This window comes from Platalea leucorodia, assembly GCF_965183815.1.
Source record: "Platalea leucorodia genome assembly, chromosome: 6".
Classification (NCBI taxonomy): Eukaryota; Metazoa; Chordata; class Aves; order Pelecaniformes; family Threskiornithidae; genus Platalea; species Platalea leucorodia.
This window is the reverse complement of record NC_138828.1, coordinates 65,850,258-65,868,999: the sequence shown is the minus strand read 5'-3', so window position 1 is coordinate 65,868,999 and position 18,742 is coordinate 65,850,258.

Sequence of the window (18,742 nt, the reverse complement as noted above, 5' to 3'; positions counted from 1 at the left end):
CGAGTCTCCCTAGGGGAATGTAGATGTACTTACTGCTTGGAACTTTGTAGTTAATTATACTTGGCTATCTAATTCTAATAACTTGCATGTGCGCTATGCTTGCTTGCTTTTCAATAGCTGACAAAAGCTATAGGAGATCTTGGGGGTTTGTTTGAAAAAATTGCTGTTTAAAAAAAAAAAACAAAAACCTGGCAAGAGAAATCTGTTGGGCTGTGAACTGACTAGAACCAACAAAGATCCCAGCTTTTTGTCTAAAAGAACTGTTTAAATAGTTCTTAATGAAATGAATTGGATAGCATGTGTATTTTCACATTGCTCTCCTCCAAGCAACAAAAATAATTAAAATGCCTACATTTCAGCAAGGCTATTTGGGAGATGTCTTGCCCTGTTTTTATTTTTAATTTAAATAACATTGAGTTGTAGTGAATGTTCAGCATACTAATGTCTGACTTAAAAGATTAGCAGAATTTGAATGACTTGCGTTGTTTTTTTTAATTACAGCTTTATAAAAAATGTAGATATTTGCATAAAGCCCATCATTGGATCTAGGTGTGTTTCAATGACATAGCAAGAAGAGGACCAAGGCAAGTAAATATGTGCACAGTTTAAATCTTAATTAAGATGCTTTACTGTTCTGGGAAGAGATGTTGTTCTTCATGCGGATTCTGCTCTTCCTCTATTTGCTCTTAGCTTCTGTTTGTTTTCATTAGTTGAACTAAAATAAGAAACAAAGCCCTCAGACTGACTAGTTTCTGTCTCTCTAATATATACACACTGTACTTGCTTTTAACTTCATCTACTGCATGTTGTTAATGCTGTACACAAATGCAGTTGGAGTATTTCTTTGGTGTTGTACAGCGTGATGCATTTCATTCTCCTTTCTAGCTTACCTCCCATTAGCTATATATTGCTTTACAACTGGAAAAAACTGAGTTTTTGGGAACTGAGTCTGTTTGCATATAAAAATCATAATTTTTTTTCTGTGAGTCTTATGAGAAATGTCCTGCTTGGAGAGTCTCAGACAGTATTTTCCTGTGTTTATTCATGTTACTTTGCTTTATTTTCTAAGTGGATATTGATTTCTGATGTGTTGTTACACTTAATGTTGAATAAATCTGACTTCCATTTTGAAAAGTGAAACCGTGTTAGTGAAAATGTTATGTAATGTTAATTCATCTTAGGCTGTTCCCAGAGTATATAAACTTTAATTTTGTTATTTATTTTAAACTTGGGATAAACTTTCTTTGTTCTGCTTAGGATTCAGGCCAATATTTCTTTGCTTCATGCTATTATTAAAGCTTGACAGCAGTATTACTGGGAAGGGAAAGGTGAGACAGTTTTGTTTGGCAGTTAGGGTGCTACAGTTAGGCTTGGAAATCCTGAGTCTTACTGCTTTTGTCTGAAAGAGCCTTTCTGAGTTTAAGTCGCTTCATATTTTGAAGATTTGGGATTTTGGTTTTTTTCTTCTGAACAAGGTGAAAAGCCTTTCCAAATGACTGTTGGAATAATGCACAGCTTTGTGATTTTGAGCATGAGGATTAGTTTGGGAACCCATGGCTCTCTTAAAAAAAAAAAAAAAAAAAAAAAAAAAAAAAGTCCTTGCTGTTTAATATTCCTTTTAACTTGTAGCAACTCTGAGAAGGAAGAAGCACTAGCTATACATCAAGAATAGCTTTTTAAAAGTGGCTTCTCTTGTAACCAAAAGTCGCACCTAGGTGGAGGTGACAAGATTGCAGTGAGATAAGTGAGTGAGTGACAATACAGGTGTGGACCGTGGAATCAATGTGAATAGTGTTTAGAAAACTTACAGTGCAAAATAAATTAGTTACTTTTTCCTCGATAAAACTAGGATACTGGTAATTGAATCTGTATATAAAATATTTTCAGCAGTAGTTGCCTAATAGAGCCCTCTTCAGAAGCAATAACTTGGTGTGAGTTGGTCACTGGTTTCGCTTCAGTTTGTCCTTAGTGCTCCTGATTAACCAGTGTTCACTGTTTATCAATGGAAAAAGCATATATGTTGGCAAAGCCTAAATCAGCTCTGAATCCTCAGAGAGCCAAATACATTTCTGTTGGGCACCTGCTATGAATTTCTCCTGCAAATTTTGGTTGAGCAATTATAGCATAGCTTATAAGAAACATCTTATTTTGCTACAAGATTTGGCACCCAAGCAAGTGGAACACAGAGCATTGTAATCCCATGCGATATTACTGAGGTTTGGTTAATTAACAGCTTCGGCAAGCTGGTGTTCAGTCACTGAAGTCAGATTCCCCCTCTCCCCCCCCCGATGAAATGCTTTGAATTAAAGTCCACTTCCTAACCCTGCCAAATTTAGGCTTTTAAACCGACAGTTTTACCAGTTCCACTGGATGATGGCATTGTTTGTGAAATTCTCTAGCATCCTGCGTGCCCTCAGTGAAATGGAGAATGTGGAATAGGGTTGAAATGGGACAGGTAATCTCTTGTAAGGTCCTTTGGGCATTGAGCTGTTCCTAGGGATAGAGTGCTCCTGGTTAAGCCAGTTCTGGGTCAGTTTTATAAAGGTCTCCCGTACTCCCTGTTCTTTTTGAGTGCCTTGTAAGGATGTGCAAAGTATCCGCTAATGCAGCTATGCAGCGGAAAATATTTCTATTCAAGGAATTTATCTGTATTCAAGTAAAGTTTAGCTGAGTTTCCTATCAGCTTAATGCTGCGGTACTTGTCTGCTTCAGTCCTGTTTGTCTCCTACTTCTGTATTTAAAATTATCACTTTTCCCCCAGTGTTTCCAAGAGGAAGTTAAATGGCGAACTCATGAATCTAAGATATGAATATAGTGAAATTCTGAAGGCCGGGGTTTGTCTATGTTCTAAGAGGTCTTATCTTTCAGCTAGTGGCTGATAATATTTTGGAAGTAACTTCTGAACCTCATGATAGATTTCCATTTGTTCTGTGTACTACTTACATCTTATGAAGCTACTCATTTTCCAGTTTTTCTTATTGGTTTTACACAGAGGAGGCTTAGCAATAGGAAAATATTTCAGAAATTATAAGCCACAATTACAGCATGTGGGTGAAGGCATGTGAATACATGTGTGGGTGAAGAAAGAGGCTGGGGACAGGGGCACAGGAGAAAGAGTATACCATTATTTGTTCGTCCTCTGAAATGAAGGAAGAATGATTGGAAGGATGAGGTATATATGTGGGAAGTTAGAATACAGACTATGTAATTGCTGAAGCGCTCTCCCTCCCTGCCTCCCCACCCCCTTACTCCTGCTCTCATGACATATACCCTGTTCTTAAGGTATAGAGATAAAATCCTAAAGAGGATTGTGACTGAAAATACTGCTTCGTGGAAAAAAAATCCGTTCTGCTTTCTGCTCAACCTGTAGAATCTGTTAATCTTTTTGCAGCAATTTTAGATAAAATAGCTTGAGAAAGATAAAATATCAGAAATAACATTCTATCTCCAATGCTATATCTGATGTTATATGCCAGGAATGCTACAAGATTGATGAGTACCCTAAATCTCTGCAAGAAAAAAAAACCCAACCACCAAACGCTGTGGTGTTTAAAGTGTTTTCTTTTTTTGGTATTCTGTTGCCTAGTTAGGGCATATAACAGCTTGGATAACTGTAGTTTACATTGCCAGAGATTTTGATTAATTTCTGTCTAGGGTGGAAGAAGCAGCAGAGACAAAAGAAACACACACTGAGTTTTGATGAAGTTGATAAAGTTAATGTATCACCAGTACCTAACGAACAAAGGGCTTCTAAATGCGGACTTTTTATAATGAGGTTCATGACGCTTGAAAAAGTCCTTGCATTCATACATCTAGGCATTGCTGAATTGTTTGGCCAAAGGTGTGCTTTAACTGTGTAGTTTCTGCTTTGATGTATGTCTTCAGATTTGTAAACAGCAAAACCTCCAAATTTAATATGTAGAAGTAAAACAAACAAACAAACAAACAAACCCAAGCTCAAAAAACCTCAGCTGAGAAACTTCAAATAGGAAAGAATACATCCTTTTAAGACAAGTCCTCTAGTGTAAAATAGCTAAATATAACAATGAGTTGTGTATCAGTGATCTTGATTTCTTTTGATAAGCTGCTCAACCCATCGCTCCCAGCACCTACCTTAACATGAAGTTATGTTTTATAGTAAATCTGACTTCTTTTTGTCTTGTGTAATGCAAAGAAAAGTTTCTGCACTGCAATTTATGCCCTTAAGTGTACCTCTGCAACCTCCACTGTCTAAATCAGGCCTGGGATACCTCTGCTACTTTGCTGTTATCAGTGTATCTCCTCATGTTACATACAAACCTAAGTTTTTGGGCAACTGCAAAGTTTTTTTTATTGGAATTTTGTTTTGTCAAGCCTGGAATCCTTCATTCTTGGCAGGTCTGGCCAGAGCTACTGGGCATTGCTAGGGATCATGTGTCTGAGGCAACCACTGTGTAGAATCACAGAATCGTAGGATCATTTAGGTTGGAAAAGACCTTTAAGATCATCAAGTCCACACCGTTGCTGTAGCTACTCAGTGCCATTGCTAATATTAGCCATACACAAGTATACTAGTTGCGGCTTTGCAGGGCATGGAGAAAATTCTCATTCACCAAAATATTGAGGCTTTTTCTATCTAAATAATGCCAATATAAATTAAGAAAAAGCCTTGAAGGAGCTCTAGTTACTGCAGTCTTGAATGAGGTTATTTTCTTGAAAAGAAAGAATTAGTATTACTTTGTCCTTCAACATCCCAAAGTTGTGTGAATAAAGGAAAACATAGTAGTTCCTCTTGCAGAGGTCTACAAAAGAAAGTGTTCATGACACGGCAGCCAAGAGTTAAGAAACTAAAAGGAGTAATATGCTTGCATAGCTGATGGGAACAGTGAAGGCACCTCAAGGGTCCACGTTGGATTTATCGGTATTTAACTTCATTAAAGATGGGAAAGACTGAATGTGTATAAATGACCGTAGAAGAGTGATTAGATGATCAGTTTTGGTAAATGTATGTTAGAATTGTCAACTACTTTGTCCCTAGAATGCTCTAGATGTAATTTAGAACTCGGGAAAGAGACTTGGCAGCCCAATGTAGCATTTGGTGTTGAGCTGCTAATCAACTTGAACATGCACGATGTCAGGATTGGAACTGGGTGTGTAGAAAATACAGTGATAAAGACATTTAAAGTATGGCCAGTTGTGCAAGGTAATAATTAGCTGCCATGATGCTAATTTCTCTTAGAAGAGCTAACTTTGCTTTTTTTGAATCAATCATATTGAGAGTTGTAGTGTACTCTTCAGCATTAGAGCAAGCTAAAGAGAAAACCAAACAGAGCTCCTCCACATGTCTGAAGAGGCTCCTGCTGTTCAGAGCCCTCATTAATAACATTGGTAATAATTTGAGGATTATCTGGAGCTCCTGTAACTTAAAAATAAAGGTCCTGCAGGAGCCCTGTGAAGGGGAGCTGCACAAAAGCAGAAACTCCTGCTGGCATTTTCTCTACACACAGCTAAAGACCATATACTTTCTCATGCCTTGCTCCTGAGCATGTAGCAGAGAATACGGTTCTGCTGCTAACGCTCCCCATTTTATCTCGAGCTACTGAAATGAAGCGTAAGATCCCCAATAAGATGTACTCATGCATTCCTTTCTCTAGATTCTCTTAGATATACCTTTTGCCAAACTTGGGAAGAATATTTGCCTCATGCTTCTTACCTGCATACACATCTGTAGGTAAAAGGTGATGTATTTTGGTTCAGATGATCATCTTGTCTTTCTGGTTTCTGCCAGATCTTTCAGTATTCCTGTGAAACCAAACTGCTCTGAGATTTGTATGGAAATAATTTGGCCTTCCTCGGCACTAATTCGCTGCAACTGCCAAGGCTGTTTTGGATTTGTATCTACTGTAGTTAAGAATTCTCAAGTGACCTATTTTCCAGGGGAGCGCAGACAAACCTACTATCAAAGAGCTGTGATTGATTTTGTTGCATTACAACCAAACATTAATTTTCTTCTTATGATCTGGAGAGAGAAGGGGGCGTATGTTTTCCATCCCTTTAAAGATGCTCTTCATCTCCAAGCACTGTGTAAGCTGGCATATGTTAAATTCTGAACATCAATGGAGAAAGCAGCACTGTAATTCACACATTTTGATTTGACAGCTAGGTCGCAAATATGCTAACGTTCAACTTGTTGGTTATTATTGCTGCTCCTTTTCACAAGGGAAAATTAGTATGCACATTAGAGAATGACTTCTCTACAAAGAATTATATAAACTAGGCAGGCGGCTCAGTTTTAGCTGTTTGTGAAAAAGGCTGTTATTTCTTACTGTATTCCCTGTCTGGGAGAAGTCAAACATTCATTTGAACAGAAAGACTTGGAAATTAAACAAATACTGCTCTCACTTGAAATGCGGCCTGAACTCCACTGAAACACTAGCTGTTTCCTCTTCTTTTTTTCTTGAGGGTCTTGCACTGGTGAATTATTGTTTTAGTGCTGTATTCATGATATATCACATTCATAATTTGCCTACTGAACACTTTAGGGAAATCTGTGTGTCCTACCAGTGGATGCTTTTCCATTCAAGAAAAGAGGGGATTGTAGCAGCAAAGGACACCTGTCTTTGATCAATACTCTACTGTAGGGTGTAGTTGGAGCAATGAAGAATTTGGGGGAGACAGAATAATAGAAAAGGCAGGAATTCAAAGATTGCATTGGTATTACTTTCCAGGAAAAGAGCTGGACTGTGAATCTATAATCGGAAGCCTCCTTGAATTTTTATAGCTTACTGGTATGGACACCAGAAAGATTTACCAACACCTGTGGTGTTTAAGTTGGTTTAAAATAATATCCTATCAATTTGAAACACTTAAATAGTGCTTCATCAACTTTCCAACTTGAAATTATAGCTCATGCAAGTTACCTTGGGCGTTTGTTCCAAATTAAGTGTCTTCGAATAATTATTATTAATGTTTCTATTGCACTTCTGCCCCCATCTCTGGTAGTACGATATGGTCAGCTGAAACCAGCAAATTCTTGCTAAGTTGTGCTGGAAGTGCAACCAAAACCTTAATTACTGAACTTTTATTTATACTTTCCTTCCACAGCATCGTAGAATTGAATTGTAGAAATACATAGAAAATGGCTGTTCTGTATGAGACTGGACTTTGTGTCTTTATAGCATAAGAACATAACTTACCATTACATATACTCTGCACTATTGCAAATCATTTACCTGTCCTTAGTGAAAATGAGGTGGTGTGGTGTTCTTTATTTTTGTTTTTCAGTGGTAAAACATAGCAATAATGTCTTGCTCACAACTGTCAAGCAGTTTGTTTCATGAACCTTTCTTTACACAGCCTTCTTCATCTTATGTGGTGATGGCTGCTCTCAAAATACTCTACAAAACTACAGGTCTTTCAGAGCTGCTTTTAATGAACCAGTAGGACTTTGTTCTCTTCCATTTCAGCAGCCAGATAAAGCAGCCCCAGCTGAACTTTCCCAGTGCACTCCAAGATAGTATTTGATCGCTCTGCCTAGACTGCTACTGATTGTGCTTTGTACGTTTTCAGGGCCTTACCTGATAGGACCCAACCCAGAGCAGCTCAGCCAGGTTCAGTCTAAATGAAATAGCTACTACCTAGCACAGCAATCTTCACAGTAATAAGACGGGGGGAAAAAAAAACCCAAACCTTCCTTAAAAGAAAATTGACATTGTCTGCTTCAAACCCAACTTCAGCTAACTATGTGTATGTGTTTTTATATATACATGCCTACATATGTATAAAATAAATATATGGCTAAGGATCCATATAAATTCCCGCTAACACCTTAGAGCCATGAATCTTTCAAGTGAAAAATTCTGTTGTTTTGTTTACTGTCACTTTGAAGTGAAAGATTTCTGTTGTTTTCTGGCTCTTCAAACGCAAGTATCGACAAAGGTAGTACCTTTGGATCTTTGCTTTAATGAATACAAATAGATAACATAATACATTTAGTTAAGCTTCAGACAGGAGGTTGAAATCTAGTTCTTATTGTCACTTATTTGCTTTGTGACTTTTAATTAGACAGTTCAATTGTTCTGTAAAATAGAGGCAATAGTGACTGGCTTCCTGCAAGGAGTTGAATGAATGTTAAGCTTCTGTTAATTGAAAGTACTATTCTGAATTCTAGATATTATTAGTAATTCACCAGATTAAGGGATAAAACTCTTCTGAGAGCTGAGCGTTTTCTCTTACAAAGAGAAGTCTTGATTTTCAAAGCTGCATGAAACTCTGCTCTGTTTTTCAGGATACTCTAACCTATTCATTTTTTGGGGGGGGGGGGGGGGGGGGGGGGAGAGTGAGTGGCAAGGAAAATGAAAAGCCAGAAAAGAGTATAATATAAAAAGCAGGTTTGACCTTACTTCATCTTAAACAGGGAGTTTCATAAAGTGACATGATGGGGGGGAGAAGAAAATACACATACTGAGAATGTAAAGTGTAAATGGTACAGAACCATCACAAAGACTTTCAACAGTGCTCTACATGTATTTCACATCTGTGTTGCTAGTTATTCTAAACACCTCTAGAAATTAATAGAATACACACAAATAGGAGAGAGGAATGTTCAAGCTTGTCCTGCTCATTAGCTGAAGACATTAACATATGTACTCTGCTAAAACATAGTTCCTGTTTCTGGAGTTTGTGTTTCCTTTCCTGGAAAAGTCTTGCAGCTTGACTTCATTGGAACTCAATATGCTCAGTAAGCGCACCTAGCATTTCAAAAGTATTCTGAGATCTTATTCTGGGTGAGATGACTGATGGCTTAACCTGCTGGTGAATTGCAATTAGTGTATGTTTACTGAGAATGTCTAACAATTTCTGATCTCTTTCCATATGTTGATTTTTAAACATACTGGGAAACAGTCAGTTTCTTTTTTTTATTATTTTTTTTTATTTTCACCTTATTCAGTCACCAGAATGTAGATCACAGAATCACGGAACTTTTAGGATCAGAAGGTACTTCTGGAGACTGTAATCCAACACCCCTGCTGAAGACAGGGTCACCTACAGCAGGTTGCTCATGACTGTGTTCAGTTTGGTTTTGGGTATCTCCACAGATGGAGACTCCACAGTGTCTCTCTGAGCAACCTGTACCAGTGTGTGATCAGCCTCAGTGTAAAACCGGTGTTTTCTTTGAATGGAAATTCCTATTTGAGTTTATGGCCTTTCACTGTGTACCACTGTGAAGAGACTAGCTTAGTCTTGCTCTCATCAGGTATTGAGGTCTCCCCTGAGCTTTCTCTTCTCCAACCTAAGCAAACTCAGCTCTGTGAGCCACTTTTCAGATATTCCTGTCCTGCAATCCTCTTCATGGCCCTGTCCTGGAACTGCTCCAATATGTCCACTTCTTTCTTGTACTGGGGAGTACACAGGACTGGTCACGGCACTTACGGTGTGTATTAACACTGGAAGTATCATCTCCCTCAACCTGCTGGCAAGGCTTTTCCTAGTACATCCTGGAAGACTGTTGGCCTTTGTTTCAAGGGCACGTTGCTGACTCATGTTCAGTTTCTTGTCCACCAGGATTCCCTGGCCCTTCTCTGCGGAGCTGCTTTCCTTCCAGTTGCTCCCCAGCCTGTGCTGGTGCATGAGGTTATTTTTCCCCAAACACAGGACTTGAAATTTCTCTTCCTTGAACTTCATGAGGTTCCTGTTGGCTCACTTCTCCAAGGTCCCTTGGAATGGCAGCGCACCCATCTAGTGTATCAGCCACTCTTCCCATTCATTTATCATCTGCAAACTTGCTGTTGGTGTGCTCTGTCCCATCTTCCAGTTCATTAATGAAGAGGTTAAACAGTGCTGGCCCCAGTATCAACCTCAGGGATACAATATTAGTGATTGGCTGCCAGCTGGGCTTTGTGCTGCTGAACACAACAACCAGTTTGAGCCTGGCAGTTCAGCCAATTTTCAATCCATTTTATTGTCCACTTATCTAGTTTGTATTTTGTCAGTATGTCTATAAAAAAGTTATGGGAGACTGTGAAAAGCCTTGCTAAAGTCAACATAAACCATATCCACTGCTCTCCTCGCCCACTGAGCTCATCACTTCATTGTGGAAGGCTGTTAGGCTGTTCAGGCATGATTCCTGCATTGTAAGTTTATGCTGACTTGTCACCTCCCTGTCCTTCATGTGCTTGGAAATGGCTTCCAGGATTATTTGCTCCATCACCTTGCCAGGGTTTGAGGTGAGGTCAGTTTATAGAATCATAGAATCTTTAAGGTTGGAAAAGACCCTTAAGACCATCAAGTCCAACTGTTAACCTAGCACTGCCAAGTCCGCCACTAAACTATGTCCTCAAGCACCATGTCTACCCTTCTTTTAAATACCTCCAGGGATGGAGACTGAACCGCTTCCCTGGGCAGCCTGTGCCAATGCCTGACTACCCTTTCGGTGAAGAAGTTCTTCCTAGTATTCAATCTAAACCTCCCCTGGTGCAGCTTGAGGCTGTTTCCTGTTGTCTTGTTGCCTGTTACTAGGGAGAAGATACCGACCCCCACCGTGCTACAACCTCCTTTCAGGTAGTTGTAGAGAGCAATAAGGTCTCCCCTCAGCCTTCTCTTCTCCAAACTAAACAACCCCAGCTCCCTCAGCAGCTCCTCATAAGACTTGTGCTCTAGACCCTTCACCAACTTCGTTGCCCTTCTCTGGACACGCTCCAGCACCTCAATGTCCTTCTTGGAGTCAGGGGCCCAAAACTGAACCCAGTATTCAAGGTGAGGCCTCACCAGTGCCGAGTACAGGGGCAGTATCACCTTCCTGGTCCTGCTGGCCACACTGTTCCTGATACAAGCCAGGATGCCATTGGCCTTCTTGGCCACCTGGGCACACTGCTGGCTCATGTTCAGGCGGCTGTCAACCAACACCCCCAGGTCCTTTTCCGCCAGGCAGCTCTCCAGCCACTCCTCCCCCAGCCTGTAGCGTTGCATGGGGTTGTTGTGACCCAAGTGCAGGACCCGGCACTTAACCTTGTTGAATCTCATGCAGTTGGCCCTGGCCCAACGATCCAGCCTGTCCGGGTCCCTCTGCAGGGCCTTCCTACCCTCCAGCAGATTGACACTTCCACTCAACTTGATGTCATCTGCAAATTTACTGAGGGTGCACTCAATCCCCTCATCCAGATCATCAATGAATGATGATCAGTTGGCCTGTAGTTCCTCAGGTCTTCCTCCTTGCCCTTCTGGAAGATGTAACGCTTGCTATCTTCCAGTCCTCAGGAACCTTTCTCAATCACCATGACCTTTCAAAGAGAATTAATAGTGGTGTCACAATGACACTGGCCAGCTCCCTCAGCACTTGTGGGTGCATCCCTTCTCTACTGACAGTAAGTTTTCCTTGCTCCAGACTTTTCCACTGATTTCAAGGACCTGAGATTCCTGAAAGGCAGATCTTGCCAGTAAGGACGGAAGCATAGAAAGCATTGAGTACCTCAGCCTTATCCATGCCAGCTGTCACCATATGCTGTGCGTCCCATTCAGCAGGCCCACGCTGCTCCTAGTCTTGCTTAAGTTGCATCAGCAACTGTAGAAGCATTTCTTATTGCCCTTCATGGACCTCACTGGATTCATCTCCAGATGGGCTTTCGTGTACCTAACCCCATCACTGCACGCTTCGACAGTGTCTCTATATTCCTCCTGGGTCACTTGTCCCTGCTACCATCTCTTGTTTTGTTCCCTTTTGATAGCTGAGTTTTGTTGGGAGCTCCCTGTTCATCTGTGCAGGTGTCCTGCTAATTTTGCTTGACTTTCTGCACATTGGGATGGGCAATTCTTGAGTTTGGAGGAGGTGATCCTTGAAAAAAATGAAACAGCTGTCCTGAACCCCTCTTTTTTCCAGAACCATACTCCACGTGACTCCTCCAGGCAGGTCCCTGAACAGGCCAAAGTCAGCTTTCCTGGAGTTCAGGAACCTGCTATTTGCCTTCTTCCCTCCTTGCTGGACCCTGAACTCCACACCTCATGGTTACTGCAGCCAATGCTGCCCCCAGCCTTCACACCCCCTGTACTGGGTCTGGCTGGGATGAAGTTAATTTTCTTTATAGCAGCCCATATGGTGCTACGTTTTAGATTTGTGACCAAAGCGATGCTGATAGCAACAGCAAAAACATTGGTGTGTTGAACGGTGCTAACACAGTGTCAAGGCCGCCTCTGTTTCTCACTCTCTCCCCCACAGTGAGTAGATTGGAGGTGAACAAGAGGCTGGGAGAGGACACAGTTGGGACAGTTGACCCCAGCTGACCAAAGGGATATTCCATACCATATGACATTGTTCTCAGCAATAAAACTGGGGAGCAGTTTTCCAGGGGTTGCTGTTGCTTAGGGACTAGTTGGGCATCGGTTGGCTGGTGGTAAGCGATTGCTTTTGCATATTTTTTCTTTGTTTGGTTGGTTCCCCTGCCCCCCCCCCCCCCCCCTTTTTCCATCACTTATTAAGCTGTCTTTATCTCAACCTACAAGTTTTCTCACTTTTGCCTTTCCAATTCTCTCCCCTCATCCTTCTGTGGGGGGAGTGAGTGAGCGGCTGTGGGGGGCTGAGCTGCCTGTGGGGGTTAAATCACAAGACCGCTGACAAGTTGTTCTTTCTTTCTAAGTATAAAGTCCAGCAGAGCATCTCCCCTTGTTGGCAGCTTGATCACTGGCATCAGGAAGTTGCCATGAATACAATCCTGAAACATCTTCCATTGCTTATGCTCTGCTGTGTTGGCCCTCCACCAGATACTGTGGTGGTCAAAGTCTGCATGAGGACCAGGGCCTGTGCATCTGAGGCTTCTTCATTTTTCTGAAGAAGGCCGCAAAAATCCAATACTTCCTCCTGATCAGGTGGTTGGTAGCAGACACTACAGCATTACCAATTTTGATCTGCCCAATGATTCTGACCTGTAAGCAGTCAGCTGGCTCATCACCCATCCCCAGGCAGAGCTCCATGCATCCCTGCAGTGCTCTCACATCAAGGGCAACTCCACCTTGTCGCTGTCATGCCCTGTATCCACCCATTGCAGCAGCTGAGTTGTGAGCTATCCTACCATGCTTCCATGGTCCCAATAAGAGCATAGCCCTGCAACTGCATGCAGACCTCTTAATTAAAGTCTTAATGTCGGTTCTGCGTGCTGCGAGTGTTAGTGTGCAGGCACCTCAGACAAGGCGCTCAGGCATGCTGGCTTCCTCTTGATACCATGACTGCTACTATAAAGACCTATCACAGCACAAAATGAACCCGTTATTGAAACTCTAAGGACGCATCCTTCAGCATGTTTCTGCTTTAATGGAGATGAGAAGAAAGGAAGTAGTGGAGGACAATGAATGCTGGTTGCTGCTCTTTGCTCCAGAGATCCACTATGCCTGTTTACTCCCCGTTCCTAGCAATAGAAAGCGGTTTGCTCCCGAGGGATTCAGAAATGATTAGTGCAGTATTGAGAAATGTGGTGAAGGTTGAGAGAGGAAAATGTTCTCTGACTTCTGGGGGAGGGGAATGTCAAGTGAAAGAATGTGAGGGATAGGGTGTTTGGAGGAAATGTGGTACTCAAAGGACAAATGATTGGAAGTAGGTCAAGACTAGCAGATTTGAAAAGAAAGGTGAATGTACTCAGGGTTAGGAAGAGAAGAGATCAGAATAAACAGAAATAGTAATAAGACTGGGAAATGTTAATAATATATAATCCCACAACTGACAAGAAAAGAAAGAATGGTCAGAAGAAACCAGTACTTTTTTTCAAGTATCTATGCTTCATAAATCATATAAAAATGAAATCCTCTGTTTTGAGTAATCCTTGACTTTACTTTCTTTGTCCTGGGATGAATGTAGGTTGATGTGATCTGAAACGGAACCAGAGTCACTGTGCTTTCAAGTGCTTGCTTCCCTATACTTTGCTACAACGCCTTTCTTTCCTGCATCCCTTGGGTGTGATAATGGCATTCTGCGAATCGTAACAGCAGTGCAGAGCTTAATTAATGTTTGCAAAACACTTGGATCCTCAGATGAAGCATGCTATGTGCATCCAGTGCAACATATTATTGCCAATAAGCACAGGCTATTTTTAATTCCAGCAACAACTCATTCTTGGTGCTTTTTCTATCACAAAAACAACCACATGAGGATGGCTGTGATGGGTCGTGCCAAGGTCCAGCTATCTCACTATCTAGTTTCCAGGAATAGCAGGTGTTTAAGGAAGAGAACTGCAAAAAAGACAGATGCTTTATCTGGCAAACCCTCCTGGCTTGTAGCAACAAATATTTTAAAGACTTTGTGATCCGGAGGTTACATCCAGAACCTGCCTCTGAAAGGAATTCTTGTCCATGCCTTTTCAACTAGCACTTGGTGAGCCGGGGGATTAACCTTGCATACCCTCCCTAGGGTGGTGTTCTCTGTCTGAGAGAGAGAGAACCCAGAGGAAGAAAATAATGGGTTTAGTCTGTTTAGTTGCAAGTAAATCTCCATCTACCATGATGACAAATGTATTCCAGTCACTAGAGGAAAAAGTATGTGCTATTTGGTACTTTGACATAACTGCTCATGGAAGAGCTCAGCATATGTCCTTTCAGCTCTCAGAATAGGATGATTTATTGCTTTAAATTTATCTGAATCTTTAAAATCACAGATTCATATCCAAGGAGACATCAGTTCTTTACCCTTGTGAGCTGGAGAACTGGAATTAGATGCATTAATTCATATTAATAAGATGCTAAAATCCTAGCTTTTATATAAATTAAACTAAGAATCATCAGCTCTTTGTAAGGAATTGCTTTGCCTTGCTCTTCTATTACCTTCCAGCTAATGGACAGTGTTTTACATATCAATGGGCAGCAGTTTTTGGCCTCAGAAATAGAAATATTTGGAAACGTGAGAGAGAGATATGAACTGGAACCATTTTTCTGTTAAATTGGGTTACGATTTCCTGATTTGCACAAACAGGCCAATTCCTAATTTAAAACCTTGTTAAAGGAATTCTATCCCATTTATATGGGGAAATGGATAACTACTTTGTGAAGTTTTGGAAATACTTGGAGATGTGTGTAATGAAAGGGCCAATAAAAATGTAAATTATCTCAACAGTATTTATCACATATGTCACCTAGTTCTCTGGCAATGCTGCTGATTTTGATAGCAAGCAGCCTACTAAATATTTTGTAGCACAATTTAAAAAAATGAATAAACTCATAATATTTGCATTTAATTATCTGCCACGCATGGTATGTCTTCCATTTCAAATTAGTCAAGCAGATAGTGCAAGTTCACCAAATCTTTTTATCTTGGTCTTGGATTTTACTCTAGGTGGCAGAATTGTTCTATCTATGGCACATGAAGAACCGATTAAGAAACAAAAAATGGTTAATGATGTATACCTCCCCAGTGTGAATAATTCTTGTTTCTTAAATCAGCTGCCTTATTTTTCCAATAGTGTCAAATTTATCAGTAAGCAGGTAGAATTCATAAGCTGTGTTTTTTAAGAGGGGGAAAAAAAAGAAAAAAGCTTCTTCATAAAAACTGCCTGACTCAATTAGAAACTGCAGAATATTTTGTACAGTATAATTGCTATGAAATGCTGCTATTTAGAGCAACTTTGCAGGAATGCGTATGAACTGCCACGTATGTATAGTTTCCTAGGAGGGGCTGAGGTTGGGGAAGAGTTAATATTTCCACCAGTCTTATGTCAAATTCTTTGCATATGGAGGAATCCAATTCTAACACAAAATGCACGTTAAACAGGGAGCTGGGGCACTTTAGACACGTTTGTAAGGAAACAACTCTTTTAGGCTAAAATACATACGCGTATGCTGAGCAAGTGTGAGTTCTGTCTGTCAGGTGCATTGTAAGAGCCTAGAAGGATTGAGCTGGTCTGATGGTTAGATGATTACCTAGATTAACACTTTGACAAAAGCTCCACCCTAGATGCTTTAGTTCAAATAATTTTGTTTTGAAACATTGGCTATAATTCCTTTGTTGCCTAACGTAATAAATTTTAAGCATAATCTCATGTCCATGACAGTGTTTCTGAACTTCAGATTACAGGAAAAAAAAGCAATAAATGCTTTCAGGAGGAGGGAGAATTAAATTAGACTCTTCAGGAGATCAGACATTTGAGGTCTAGAAACTCTTTCTGGAGCTGTGGAGGGGAGTGGAGAATTCCAAAGATGTCTTTTTTTTTTTTTTTTTTTTTTTTCTCCCTCTTTCTCCAGCTTTAATGACGTTAACTTCTTCTGTTTAGTATGTGTGTTCATTGCCCACGTTGTTACACTCCCTGGCTGTCCTTGGCTAGTATGTTATTGCTACTCCTAAATGAAAGCTATTTAGGAAAAACCCTCTCACTGTGCTTACCATTTGTTCTAAATTTTGTAGCAGGTTTGCTGTTGTGGAAGCTTTAAGCACTATTGCTCAGTGCTACTCTGGAGACTGATGTTGCCCTTCTTTGCAAGGAGGGAAGAGTTAGCTGGGCATATATGTGGGAGTACATAGAGGTATGTCACGCTACTGATGAAGGGTGTGGGGAATGTGGGAACTTTTGTTTCTGTAAGATTATCTGGTCAAGGACCTTGACAAGTGTGATGAAAAGGAGAAGGGGGAAGCGATAACCCAAATCTAGAGACACAGACCTGACAGACAAACGTAATGGGACAAAGACAAGAAACAAACAACAATTGATGGGCTACCAGGAAACTGAAGGCAAATTGGGACTTTGCAACTGTCGCGATTTAATCCCAGCCAGCAACTAAGCACCACACTGCCGCTTGCTCGCTCCTTGCTCCCCGGTGGGATGGGGGAGAGAATGGGAAGAGTACAAGTGAGAAAACTCATGGGTTAAGAAGAGTTTAATACTTGAAATAAAGTAAAATAGTAGTAGTAATAATAATAATATACAAAGCAAGTGATGCACGATGCAATCGCTCACCACCTGCCAACTGATGCTCAGCCTGTCCCTGAGCAGCAGTCCCCCCCTCCCAGCCCACTCCCCCCAGCTTATATACTGGGCATCATGTCATATGGTATGGAATAGCCCTGTGGCCAGTCTGGGTCAGCTGTCCTGGCTGTGCTCCCTGGCTGTGTGGGAAGCTGGAAAGTCCTTGATTAGTGTAAGCACTGCTTAGCAACAACTGAAACATCACTGTGTTATCAACATTATTCTCATACTAAATCCCAAACACAGCACTCTACCAGCTACTAAGAAGAAAATTAACTCTATCCCAGCCGAAACCAGGACAAAAACAGATAAGGTTGCAAACCTGAGGGTCCGGGATGCTGCAGGGGATCAGTGGTACTGCACAAATTGATGGGGGAGTGTGCAGGGGAAGGGGATCAGGGAGGAATAAAGTGGGCATAGACAAAAAAGGGGTTGCTCACTTGTAAAACTGGGCTGGTCAATATGCTTGTCTGCCTGAGCCCTATGCCTGATCACCACAGTCTGTCCTGTCTCTGGATTAAATCCTTTCTTAATGATCTCTCTGTGTACTCTCAGTCCGTGTCCCACGTGTGTGAGGGCTGCAAGGACTGGGTGCCAGCTGCTGGGATGCTGGTGTGAATGGATTTGGGGCAGCTGGAGTCACACCAGGGGTGTGGGCACCCCTGGCCTGTGGAGTCAGCTACTGGAGCCAGTGGGGTCTCTGTGCCACCCACTGGCGGGAGTGGGGGGGTCTTGGCCCCAGCCACCGGGGCAGGAATGGTGTGAGCGAGGGGCTCGGCGCCAGCAACTGTAGCAGGACTGTGGGTCACAGCCTGCGTGCCTGGTGCCGGCTGCTGTGGGGGTGAGTGTATCTCCCCCAGCTCAGAGGGGTGTGTGTATTCACTGGCAAACCGCGGGCAGGACCAGCCAGCGAGTAGGAGACCTGTGGGGCTGGTGGGAGGGCCCAGGATCTGGGCAGGGGTGTTGGAGGGACAGGGGAGCTGTTTCTGGTACTCGGGGGGGATCTGCAAATACGTGTGTGCTTGTGAATCTAGAGAGTGTCGTGTTCGTGTGCGTGTGTGTACCTTCACTTCTATTTTTGTGCATTTGGCTGTCTGGGCTTGTGTTTTATGAGTCCTATATGCAGGCGCTGTTGAAGACAGCGCCTTGTCTGTGGCAGCCTGTGTGACCGGTCGCGTCGGTGTCCTCTGTGTGCCTGTGTCCGTGTGTGTGCCTCTGGGACACGTGTGCAGCTTTGCTACCGGTTGAACGTGCGAAGGGGAAAGCAGCGGCAGTGTCCCTCCGGCTGTGCAGAGACCCCGGGCCCTGGCCTGGGTGCCATCGGCTGGGCGGGAGGGTCCTGGGGGGGAGCTGCTGGAGGTGGCTGCTGCTCCCCGCGTCCCTTAACAAAGTTCTTAAGTTCTAGAAAAAATTAAATGGTAGGAAAACTGTGCTGCTGAGGGTTTTTTAACTGTGAAAAGCAAAGGAAAGTTTGAACAAAATTTTTAACATAAAAGTTTCAGGAAAATACGAATATTTAGATTTATGAAAAACGTGCCAGTCGACTTGGCTTAAAGACTCTTAAACATTTTTAAACAAGAACGAAAGACTACTTTCCCTATTTTTGAGTTTCAGCTTTATTTATGTATAAATCCTCAAAGCCTACAAGTTTAGCATTTCTATAGACTATAAAAGCAGCTTTTTATTGACTAAAACGGGTATGAATTTGTACTCTTACCACTTCTAAAAAAAAATAAATCAACCTGATTACTGAATAAAATTGAAGACTGCCTTCAATTCCTGAATTCGTTTGTGAGAAATCTGTTGTGTTTACAGTACGAAACTGTAATTGG